Below are 13,517 nucleotides of genomic sequence, written 5' to 3' on the forward strand. Positions count from 1 at the left end.
TTCTACCATTCTGTCTTCCAGCTCACTTATTCGTTCTTCTGCCTCAGTTATTCTGTTATTGATTCCTTCTAGTGTATTTTTCATTTCAGTTATTGTGTTGTTCATCTCTGTTTGTTTGTTCTTTAGTTCTTCTAGATCTTTGTTAAACGTTTCTTGTATTTTCTCAGTCCATGCCTCCATTCTAATTCTGAGATTCTGGATCATATTTACTATCATTACTCTGAATTCTTTTTCAAGTAGATTGCCTATTTCCTCTTCATTATTTGGTCTTGTAGGTTTTTACCTTGCTCCTACATTTGTGACATTTTTTTTTTTTGCTGTCTCATTTTTTTATGAGTGGGATTGTGTTCCTGTCTTACTGTTTGCTTGGCCTGAGGCTTCCAACACTGGAGTTTGTAGGCTGTTGGGTACAGCTGGGTTGTGGTGCTGAGATGAGGATCTCCATGAGACCTCACTCCAATGAATATTCCCTGGGTTCTGAGGTTCTGTTGGTCCAGTGGTTTGGGCTCAGAGCTCCCACCACAGGAGCTTTGGCCCAACCCCGAGCTCATGAACCAAGATCCTGCAAGCCGTGTGCAGTGGCCAAAAAAAAAAGAACAAAAAGTAAAAAATAAAATTAGACTAGGAAACTAACAGATATGTTAGAAAAAATATAAAAATAAAAATGTAGATGAATTAACAACTGGAAGGTACAACAGTACCATGATAGTAAAAAAGAGAGGGAGGGAAAAAAAGAAAATGGAAAAAAAAAGTGGGGGGAAGGCCTTGGCTGTAGAGGGCGGGGCCTAAGCAAGGGCAAGGTTTGGGCAGTGGGTGGGGCCAATGCTCAGGACCCAGAGGGCTGGAAAGGCCCTGGGGTCTGTGGGGGGTGGGGCTTAGGCTAAAGGAATAGAAGGTGCCCAGGCGTGCCCCCCACCCCTGGTCTCAGAGGGCAGGGGACCTCACCTGGGCACCCAGCAGGCTTCCTGGGCTTGAGTGGACGGGGCAGACGCCCTCTTCTCCTCTCCTGCTCCTCCGTCTGGAGGGCCCCTCCCGCCTGCCTCTCCTGTTCTCCCCTCCTATGCCCCCAGGACCAATGCGGCCGGGGGCAGGGGGTGGGGGGGCCTTGGAGGGCAGGGGACCAGCCTGGGAGCCCAGCAGGCTCCCCTGGCCAGATGGGCGGGGCAAACGCCCTCTGCTCCTCCCAGAGGGCCCCACCTGCCTGCCCCTCCTGATCTCCCTGGCCTCAGGGGCACCGATCCTGTCTGGCCTCCACTTCTCCTCCCTGCTCAGTTCCCCCACGTCCTACTGGTACACTTGGGGGTTCCTCCCGTCTCCTTGGGCGTCAGGGTCCCCCACCAGCAGCTGGCAGGCATCGTAGTTGGGGGGAGATGGTAACTCGGCGTCTTCCCACACAGCAATCTTGACTCCACCCCCTTGGCTGTACTTTTAAGAGGCCATTTCAATATTCTATATGATCAATAGCTAGTGAGTGAAGTGGTATAGTAGCACTGGTGAGCTCCATGGTTGTGTGCCCATGGTAGCATCTTCTTGTCATAAAGTGTCTCTTTTTTTAAAAAATAATTTTATTTATTTATTTTTGGCTGTGTTGGATCTTTGTTGCTGCACTCAGGCTTTCTCTAGTTGCAGTAAGCGAGGGCTACTCTTCGTTTTGTTGTGTGGGCTTCTCATTGCAGTGGCTTCTCTTGTTGCTGGGCACGGGCTCTAGGTGTGCGGGCTTCAGTAGTTGTGGCACACGGGCTCAGTAGTTGTGGCTCGCAAGCTCTAGAACGCAGGCTCAGTAGTTGTGGCGCACGCGCTTAGTTGCTCCACAGCATGTGGGATCTTCCTGGACCGGGGCACGAACCCGTGTTCCCTGCATCGGCAGGCGGACTCTCAACCACTGCGCCACTAGGGAAGCCCACTTTCCTTTTTTTTAAAAATTAATTAATTATATTTATTTTGGCTGTGCTGGGTCTTAGTTGTGGCATGTATGCTTCTCAGTTACAGCATGTGGGCTTCTTAGTTGTGGCATGTGGGCTTCTTAGTTGTGGCATGTGGACTCTTAGCTGTAGCATGTATGTGGGATCTAGTTCCTCAACTAGGGATCAAACCCAGGCCCCCTGCATTGGGAGCGCAGAATTTTACCCACTTGACCACCAGGGGAATCCCCATCTGCACATTTTGGTTTCCCTAGGATCAGTATCAGCTCAGACCCTGCCTTAGTCAGTTTGGGCTGTTATAACAAAAATACCCTTGCCTGGGTGTCTTAAACAACAGAAATTTATTTCTCATAATTCTGAAGTCTGGGAAGTCCAAAATCAAGGTACCAATCTATTTGGTTCCCATTGAGAGCCCATTTCCTGGTTTGCAGACACCTTCTTGCTGTGTCCTCACATGGCAGAGAGAGAGAGAGAGAGAGAGTGAGAAAGGGAAGAGGCAAGCTCTCTGCCATCTTATAAGGGCATGATGACTCCGCCCTCATGACCTGATTACCTCTCAAAGGCCCCATCTCTAAATACTGTCACATTGGGGACTGGAATTTCAACATACGAATTTGGGGGCTGGGGGGACACAAGCATTGTATATAGCAGACCCTGACCCAAAAGGCCCTCAAAAGTGCTAGGCATTCCAGGAACTTCCCTGGTGGTCCAGTGGTTAAGAATCTGCCTTCCAATGCAGGGGACATGGGTTTGATCCCTGGTAGGGGAACTAAGATCCCACCTGCCACGGGGGAACTAAGCCTGTGTGCTGCAACTATTGAGCCTGTGTGCTCTAGAGCCTGCACACCACAACTAGAGAGAAGCCTGCGTGCAACAATGAAGAGCCCACGTGTTGCAAGTAAGACCCGATGCAGCCTAATAAATAAATAAATAAATAAATAATTTTTTAAATGATAAAATTTTTTAAAAAGTGCTAGGTATTCCAGTTTCCCCAGCTTACACTTACTTTGGTAATGGTCTTTGGGGAAAGAATAGGAAAATTGACAGTGTGTATACTAGCTGAGGTGTTGCAGGGTTCTTCCTTAAGGGAACACAGTCTTCCCTTCAATCTATGGGCTCTTCGTCTGAGAGCCAGCTCAGACCTGGCAACTGGGGAGGGAATTGTGATTTTCCATCATGGTAGCTGACATCAGCCTTCTGCTCATTTGCTGTTTTGTTTTGTTTTGTTTTTTAGATTGCCAAATTTTATTTTATTGTTTTTTATTTTTTAAATATAATTCAAGGACGATTTATTGGCTATACAAAAGATTTTATAGCAGAATACCTTTACATAGCAGCTCCCCTAATGCATTAAAAAAAAAAAAAAAACTGGGGAGTTCCCTGGTGGCCTAGTGGTTAGGATTCCAGGCTTTCATTGCCATGGCCCGGTTTCATCCCTGGTCAGAGAACTGAGATCCCACAAGCTGTGTGGCGTGGCCAAAAAAAAATTTTTTTTAATTGAAGTATAGTTGATTTACAATGTTGTGTTAGTTTCAGGTGTACAGCAAAGTGATTCAGTTATACATATGTATATGTATATATATATTTTTCAGATTCTTTTCCCTTATAGGTCACTATGAAATATTGAGTATAGTTCCTTGCTCATTTGCTCTTGAACATTTTTGTTTATTATATACATCTCTAGGAGGGGTGAGGTAGTTAATCACAGATCCATGCAGGTCAGGGCTCCCCTAGTTGCCAACTTGAATTTGCTGATGTTACAATAATTACATCCACTTTGCCTCTGATGCTGAAGTGTCGCACTCTGGCCTCTGCTATTCTGGAATCCATTCATCCCAACTGACACTAAAAAACCCAGTTCCAGGGACTTCCCTGGTGGTCCAGTGGGTAAGACTGCATGTTCCCAATGCAGGGGGCCCGGGTTTGATCCCTGGTTGGGGAATGAGATCCTGCATGTGTGCCACCACTAAGAGTCTGCATGCCGCAACTAAGAAGTCCGCATGCTGCAACTAAGAAGTCTGCATGCCTCAATAAAGATCCCGTGTGCCTCAGCGAAGATCCCATGTGCCGCAGCTAATACCCGGCACAGCATAAATAAATAAGTAAGTAAGTAAATAAATAAATAACAAAAAACCCCAGTTTCATACCAGCATCCCCTACTGATAATCCTGGCCTACAGGGGAGAGCCACCTCTAAGCTTCTCAGTGATGCTGGGTCTCTTGTTCTTTATTGATTTAGTGAAGAGAATGTCCTGGGGGCCCTCTTATGGAGCATGGTCGTCTAACAATAAATTCATTTTAGAATATCTGTTATCACTCTGAGACTTTTGGCCCTTGCCTCAATATTCTGCCAAGGCAGTTCCAGCATCTCCTTATTTTACTGTAGGGCATTAGTTTTCCTGAGTTTCGAGGTGTCATCCCAGCAGCATATTAGGACAAGTCCCAGGTGCCCTTGGAGTTAAGTCCTGAGCCAAGGGAAAATTCCCCCATATCAACAAACTCGCCCTTATCCAGCCTTGTATTCTGCCCCTCCCCCATCCCTGCTTCAATACCTTCAAGTTCAATTCCAGTCATGTTCTCCCAGTTCCTGCTGTACATATTAGTCAGGTCCTGCAGAGCTTTTGATAAATACCTCTCTTCCCAAAACGGAAGTAGTATTTCTCCAAATAGGTCATGCCAAAATCCTGGTTTTCACCTAGAAGCAATCAGGAAAGGCAAGGATGGAGTTTCAAGAGAAAAATAAATCATTTTCTGAGGGCTTTAAGTGAGGCCTTTTTACAGTCGTGAGGAAAAGCGTGAGGCACCCTCCCCTAGCATGAGAGAGTGGGCTGCTTCTGCCATGCCAGAGGGTTCAGGGAATCTGGTGCTTCAAGGTTCTCAAGTACCTCCCATCCCAGGTCACAGAGCCCCACTCCCTTACTAGGGTACCGGGGTCCAGACTGTAACACTGGAAGGCTGTAAACGTAGGTTTCTTTAGCATTCTGCTACTCCCACAGTTGAGTACTGTGCCCGATGTTTAGCATAGTCACTGGCTGCAGGACATGAGGTTCTCTTTAAATGCTACCGGGGGCCTTTCTGGTTTTTCTCCTTCTGGCCATGAGTTGATAGATGCTGACCCAAACCTGTGATTTCCTTCCTTCATTTCATCTCAGTCTTTGTAACTATTGCTGCCGTCTCTCCACCGTCAGTGATGTTGTAGAAGCCAGCGCACCCCCTTCCCCTTGCATCCTGTCCCAGCTTATCACAGGTGAGCGTCTTTATGCAGGGATTATCAGGACCTGATACATCCTCCTTGTTACCATCTGGTCGGTTAGTGATCCAATCAGGAATCCCATCTTGAGGACCTCATCTTGCAGGATCAATTCTAGGCCCAACTGCTTTAGTTTGGGATTTCCCCAGAAGCAGAAACTCTGAAACATGATTTCAAAAGCAAGTAGCTTATTTGGGAGGTGATTCCAGAAAACACCAGTAAGAGAGTGAAGTGGGACAGGGAAGGGAAGGCAGCCAAAACGGTGCATTATCAGGAAGTTCCTGTTGTGGATACCTGGAGCTTAATTCTGTGGAAGTCTGGGAGTCAGTGTAGAAAATGAGCCTCAGAATATTCTACCCAAGGGGCAATGTTGAGGACTCCTGTGGTGGGGAGAATACATTATTAGCGTTTCACAGTCAGGCTCACAGACAAAGCAATGCAAATGAGATGCTGGCAGCTGGAAGTTAACCTCCATTTATGATGTGGAGGTCCAGGAGGAGTGGGCGGGGCACCAGTGGGTCTGCTGCAGGATCCCAAGTGAAACATCTGAGGTCCTCCATGGCAGGCCTTCACCACACTTTTTCCCCCCAGCCCCATGCAGCCACTTAAAATTCTGCTCGACCTCTCAGCTGCCATTGGTAAATGCCTTAGTATTTTGAGGGGTTCCCTCTTTGGACCTCCCTTTTCCCTTCTCAGGGATGTTGGCCCCTCAAGTCATCACTGTTGGTAAGTCCCCAATGTTTCCAACTTATATATTTTACATTTTACATTTTATTCAGGTTTTCTAGTTGCTCTTAGTAAGAGAGTTTGTTTGGAATAAGTTATCCTGCCATTGCCAGAAGCAGAAATCCCAGCTATACGATATTGATGGAGAGAAAGGTGAGCATAGGATGGGTTCCTTGGACTTTGTTAAAACCAACAAACAACCAAAATACTTGGTGCTTTATCCCAGACAGCAAAACTTGGGATTTTCATTCTGCATGTAGATCAGCAACTACAACATTTGTAAATCTATATTGCCTGCCATAAATTCTTAGTTTTCCTGCATCCTGTGAAATTTACTGTACTGCTAGATTTATTAATTTGGTAAGCCAGGCATGGAATAACTCTATCGCTCTGCTTTTACAAAGAACTTTGAATTGTAGGCTCTAGAAAATCTCCCCTCATTTCTCAGATTCCTCTGAAACCCCTGTGTTTCTAATCCCTGAGCCTTAATTGGTGGTATTATGTTATTATCAGTGTATTAGCAGTCATATACATGTTGCCTTAAATTAGTCTTTTGTCTGGTAAATTGAAGGCATCCATAGATTATATTATTTTTTAAAAGCTGATATTTTCAACTTTTATATTTTATTACTCAACTAATAAATGAACAATTCTCGTTAATAGAAGATTCAAAATAATATAAAATAATGTAGATTAAAATATATGAGGGACTTCCCTGGTGGTCCAGTGGTTAAGACTCTGCTCTTCCACTGCAGGGGCCACGGGTTCCATCCCTGGTCAGGGAACTAAGATACCATATGCCAGGAGGTGTGGCCAAAATACACACACACACACACACACACACACACACACATATGTATAAAAGTCCTGCTTCACCCATCTTCCTCATCCCCATCCCAGAGATAACCAGTGGAGATATCCCTTGCCCTTCTAGTCCTCTCTATGCATTTGCATCTGTACACATTTTTAAACTTTACAAATGAGATTGCACCTCTTGCTTTTTTTCCCTCTTAGCAAATACAAGTATTTCTGTAAGATAGGTGTGGCAGAACTTTTCCAAAAATATCTACCACAGTATCTCCCACTTCACATGTTCTTTGGCACTGGTAACTGCTTCAAATAATAGACTATAGCAGAAGTCATGCTAGGTCATAAAAGCCCATGAAGCTTCCTTCTTGTTTTCCTTGAACACCTGCTCTCGGCAGCTCCCTCGTGGGGGACTACCTTTTGGAATCCAGCTCAATATTATGCAAAAGTTTGCTCCTATGTAGCTGTGCTCTCTCTAGCCTTCTTTGTGCTATTACTGTCATACAGATTACATCATTAGACATCAGAAGTTCATCAACACAGTTTTATCATTATTGGTTTATGGTACTTGTATTATACATCAGGAGAGAAAAAAGAATTAGAAACAAAAAATACATTTATACTATCTTTTATATTTACCTATGTAGTAACATTTACCAACATTCTTTATGTGAGTTTGAGTTACTATCCAGTATCCTTCTTCTAAAAAATATCTATCTATCTATCTATCTATCTATCTATCTATCTATCTATCTATTTGGCTGCTCTGGGTCTTAGTTCCAGCACTCGGGATCTCAGTTGTGGCATGCAGGAATTTTAGTTGCGGATGTGGGATCCAGTTCCCTGACCAGGGATCGAACCTGGGCACCCTGCATTGGGAACGCAGAGTCTTAGCTGCTGAACCACCGGGGAAGTCCCCACTGTCTTCATTTCAGCCTAAAGGACTGACTCCTTTAGTATTTCATGTAGGTAGAGCAGGTCTTCTTGTAACAGATTTTCTCAGTTTTTGTTTTTCTGGGAATGTCTCAAATTTTCCTTCATTTTTGAAGGATAAATTTGCTGGATATAGAATTTTTGGTTGGCATTCTGGTTGTTTTTTTTTTAGCACCTTGAATGTGTGATCTCATTGCCTTCTGGCCTCTGTGGTGTCTCATGCATTCAGATGCAGCCATTCCAAGCCACAGTCCTTGTAGTAATCATTATTGCAATAATCGCCAAATGCAGCAGGCACTTGGTCTCTCAAACACTTCATTTGTAAGTGCTTCATCAATAATTTGATTAACTGGGATGCTATTCCATGCCAGATTCCTCGACTTCTGTTTCCCACTGACAAAAAGCTCAGCAGTGTATTCAAGTACAAACCAGATCCCAAATACCCTTCTTTCAGAATTTTCTAGGACCACTCCTGGTACCAATTCTTTCCATCCAGGAGACAAGAGAAAATCTAATAGTTTTAACAGAGAGATTTAATATAAAGTATTTTAAAGCAAGAACTAGAGAATTGAAAAGGCAAAGAGGGAATACCAATGTATCACAGAGGTAGTAATTACAGGAAGTAGAAATCATCTCTATGGCTGGCGGTAAAAAGGAAAGATGTTCGGATTATTTAAATAATTAAAAGGTTTAGAAGAGAGCCCAAAGAGCTGGGATTTAGCTTGGGGAGGTGCCCTTACCTGGCTGGTACTAGAGCCTTGGACTCAGAGAATGAACTTCACAGAGCTGGGGGCAGACCTTTGAGAGGAAAATGCCAACTGGCTGGTGCTGGTATCTCTGAGAGTGACCACAATAAGACTGATTCTGGTAGTATGGGAATACTGCAGAATGGAACCAAGTGCCACTGCCAGGGTGAGGGCCATTGCTGTGGTGACACTGACAGGAACAGGAAGCAAACAGGGAGGAGCAAGTTCTTCATCATTCCAGTCTCCCTCTAGAACCCCCTAGAGGCAGAGCCTAACTGGGAACCAGATGACATATAAGAAATGTAGTCGGCAGAGTCCCAGCCCCAGCATCACATAGGATGAAAGGGTCTGGAGCTGAGAGATGATAGCTTCATCATCTCTCACACACTACCACTTGATTTCTTTTCCTGAGACGATTGATCTATTTGGATTTTCTCCTCAAGTCTATTATGTTTATATATATATATATATATATTTTTTTTTTTTTTAATTTTTGGCTGCATTGGGTCTTCGTTGCTGTGCATGGGCTTTCTCTAGTTGCAGCAAACGGGGGCTACTCTTCTTTGAGGTGCGTGGGCTTCTCATTGCAGAGCACGGGCTCTAGGTGCGTGGGCTTCAGTAGTTGCAGCACGCGGACTCAGTAGTTGTGGTGCACAGGCTTAGTTGCTCCGTGGCATGTGGGATCTTGCTGGATCAGGGCTTGAACCCGTGTCCCCTGCATTGGCAGGCAGATTCTTAACCACTGTGCCACCAGGGAAGTCCCACTTTATATTTTTAAATAACCATTCAGGATTACATTCATCTGCATGTGTTAGGGGACCTAAAATAAAAATGATTGAAATAAGAAAATTTTATTTCTTTATTATCTGAAAGAAGTCCAGATGTAGGTTGTCCAGGGATGGAATGCTGTTTGTGTCAAGAACTCAGGCTCTTCCTATTTTGTTGCTCTGCAATTCTCCACAAATAGTTCATCTTTACGGTCCAAGGATCCTGTTTGAACTCCAGTCATTGTGCCCATTTCCCAGCTAGCAGGAAGGAGATAGGGAAGGGAAAAAGACATAGCCTCTTCCTCTCAGGCAACGGTCCCCAACCTTTTTGGCACCAGGAACTGGTTTCGTGGAAGACAACTTTTGCGGGGGTGGGGAGGGTCTGGTTCAGGCGGTAATGCGAGCAGTGGGGAGCGGTGGGGAGCGACGGGGAGCGGCAGATGAAGCTTCGCTCGCTTGCCCACCACTCACCTCCTGCTGTGCGGCCCAGTCGCTAACAGGCCGTGGACCGGTAGGGGTCCACGGCCTGGGGGTTGGGGACCCCTGCTCTAAGGGCACTAGAAGGAGCCCATCCCATCCTCGGTATCTTAATCATATGGCCACACTTGCTTACAAGGGAGGCTGGCAGATGTTTTCTGAGCAGACATGTCCAGCTAAAAGTTGGAGATTCTAAGAAAAAATCAGGGAATTAACACTGGGGACCATGGTACGTCTGCCACACAGGGGTATAGTGCTAGGGATCTGCCCACTTTATTAACTTCTTTGGTTCTGAATTTTAATACGGTGCTTACTCTCATCTGTGTCTGGTATCAACCAGTCCATAGCCCCTGTCATTTCTCCCCCGTTTCTCCAGATGGTAACCCATTTTCTGCTGAGCTTGTGGAAGGGCAGTGAGCTGGGGGCATAAGTTAAGGGGAAGGGATAGAGAAGGTGGGTACTCCTCTGTACAGAGCCCAGTAAGCGCATCTATTTTCAGCTCCAGTCCTTACTCCCATCCTTAGAAAAACTAGTGGTCCCAACATCTGAGACTTTCCTGGGCCCTGCAGTATCAATCTACTTCTCATTGTTGTTAGCTCTCTGCTGTGCTACAGGGGCTTAGAACAGAGAGCTAAAACCAAGCCAGTAGGTCATCTGCTTTCCTTCTTCCAACAGCTGATTATTTTTCATCTGCCGTTAACTCTTCTCTCGTTGTCTTTGTAGCTTTTTAACTTTTACATTGTTGAATCTAAGAGTTAAAAAGGTGAGAATGAAGTTTTGGGAGGACATTTACTCTGAATACTTGACCACGCTTACAAATCATGACATCCATTCTTACTAGGCCATGAGGCTTTCAGTTGTCATCATGGGTCTTTCTACACGTTGCTGAAGCAGGCAAGATGATGATGGGTGTTGGAACTTCCCGTACCTTTTACCAGTTCAAATCAAGCAAGAAACCTGCCAGGGCTCTTAGTTCCCCATGAACAGATCCTTCCTTGCCAAATAATAATAGCCACTATTCACTGAGTGATTACGTGACAAGTACTGCACCAAGCACCTCTATTTTATTTAAATAGATTATTTCATTGCAAATGCCTCAACCACTCCATGAGATGGGCATCATTTGATTTTACAGATGCAGAAAAGAAGGCTCAGGAGTTTTATCAGTTGCCTCAATCGCACAGCTCACAGATGAGCGAGACATCTTTCTCCAAGACTGTTTCAGGTAGGCATGCACTGTTTTGAGGTTGAGGGCTTGCAAACCGTATTTTGTTCAGTGTAGCTTCCCTCGTGGGATTTGAATGGTAGGTGATAGCCCTTCAAGTGGACCCTCTCCAATGTGCTAGCACCTCCAGCGTCCTTGCGCTGCACTCGCCTCACTCTCCATTACCTGCCTCCTCCTGTAGGCCTGAATTCTGGCATCCAGGCCTGCTCACCTCCACAGCCCTCAACTCAGCGGAGCACCCAGCAGCGTGCATCTGTTGACTGACAGCCTCTAATCCATCCTGGCCGCATCAGTCATAGCAACCCTAACCACGGAACAGAAATCTTGGATTCATCTCGTCTAAAGAAAGTTGCTTCTAAATATTTAAATATTTGTAACTCATGGAACAGCCTTCATTCTACATGTAAACATCCCCCTCAGTGCAGTTTTTCATACCTTCAACTTCTAATCCAGGAAACACTGGATTTGTTCTCATTACTTCACTTATTCAACTAAAACGTAATGCTTACTACCTGACAAATATCGGATACTGGGTATATAGTGGTGAATGAGGGGAAAGCAGATTCAGTTAAAGAATTTTGCAGGGCCCTCCAGGCAAAGGCAAACGCCTTAAAACAAACTACACTTGCATTTAAAGACTACTCTAGCTGTTAATAGATGTGGATGGCTCGAATTCAGGTGATGGCACTGGAGAGAAGTGATTTCAATAATTGGAACAGGCAGGATTTGATCTGTTAGATGTGAGGGCTGAAAGGGAAGGGACTTGAAACCTTCTGGAGAAGGTAGACGGCATTACATTTTACGAAGTGAAACACTGGCATTTTTTGAATATGTGTGTGTTTGGATAGGAGTTTGAAGTACATGTGAGCCAAACTAAAGCAAACGTTGTTTGGAGAAAAAATTTTTTTTCTGAGGGCACAGGCCTTTTGATGGTACTTTAAACACGAAGGCAAAACAGTAAGGACCAGGACAAGGACTGAATGTTGGCCAACTCCAGCACTCAAAGGTTATTAGCATACAACAACCAGTGCAAGTCATTGCTTTTCTCTTTACATTAATAAGGAGTCTCATGAAATTTTATTCAATTTCAAGGGTACAGACAAGAAGCAAATTTCACAAAGAAATAACGCAGCAATATAATTACTGGCTTGGATGGCTGTACTTGAGGTTGTTCAGAGTGCCAAGAACTATCTGGATTATCGGCTACCCAGTTTTCTCCATTCTTCAGCTTTTTGCCACATGAGGATCCATTAGTCCTAACTAGAATGGAAATGAGGTGTACTTACAGACATAATATTTTATTCTCAGGATGCCAGAAAATGTAGAACATCTTTCTGAAGTAATAGAGGCTTCAGTCTGTAAGTGGGTCACTTATTTCCCCAATAGGTTTACCTCTAAGTCAACTTGAAGCACAGCCTTCAGGATTTCAAGCTTAAAAAAATGGTTTAAACTATTTTCATCCGACTTTAAAATGGTTACACTGACTGGGAATTCCCTGAAACAGCTCAGTTATATTTGATAACTTTGTAGCACCCCAAATTCATTACACACATTTAATGCATAGTTCCCAGACCTGCAGTAATACAACCATAACCATTCTAATCATATCAGTTTAATAAGACACTGGCCCCTCTAGTTAAAGTCTACAAAGCAAAGGACTGAGCAGATTTGTTGCCACGTCTCCTCTACGGCACTGTAGTAGGCACAAGCAGTTGAGCTTTTACTTTAACTAAAGTTATTAAGAGTTACTAAATTGACAGTGATAGAGTGAATTTGTAAAGTATCCTCACCATTTTTTCAATTCATTAAGAGGTGAAATGATAATCTTAGAATAAGGATAAAAGGACTGTAGGTGCATTGGAAAATTAAAATGATTGGATTTGATAATGGCTGCTAACAGCCCATAGTTAAATAGAAGGAAGAGAAGTGGGGAAGGAAAAGGAGTTTGGAAGCCTTTCTGATCCATACCAAATTTCATACAATTATGCATAAGATTGTGTTTAGGTACAAATCCACTGCAATTCAAGTTTTTAGACAGAGGCCAATTATAAATACATTATTTCAAAGTCAAAAGTACTTATCACATCTTCTAGATCCCACTTAAATAAAGTCTTCTTAAAAATTTATTTCTTAATATTTCAAACCACTAGGTTTCAGTAGGCTGGTGAATAGACATACCCTGTATCACTACTAGAGGACTAATACTTTACATGAAAAATCATAGCAAGGCAGTTTACCAGAATTCTCACAGAAATGCACGTTAGCCTATTTTACATGGCACCTGTAAATAGCATCTGAGAAAATTTTTACAAAGATAATTCAGTAGTCTAGGTAATAATGTACACTAGAACTTTGGCATCTATGTTACATTTTAAATCAACCAATAGTTCTATCAGTTCCTGCAAGCAGCCTACTTGAATATGATAGTCAACTCATCAGTAAAATTTCAATGCCATTTATCAATGTTATAATGAACAACTTTAATTAAAATAAATCACTCACCTAGGATTTTAATTGATTTTTATAGATGAGAAGGAACCTGAATGATTCTATTTATGATACATTTATAAGTCAAGTAGGAATCTGGCAAGACCTCCAAAGCCAATGGGAAATGATTTGTCTGATGCCTATGGTGGGAAGGGTATAAAGCACAGCTGTTATAAGA

Source organism: Mesoplodon densirostris, chromosome 8, assembly GCF_025265405.1.
Source record: "Mesoplodon densirostris isolate mMesDen1 chromosome 8, mMesDen1 primary haplotype, whole genome shotgun sequence".
In the NCBI taxonomy this organism is placed as follows: Eukaryota; Metazoa; Chordata; class Mammalia; order Artiodactyla; family Ziphiidae; genus Mesoplodon; species Mesoplodon densirostris.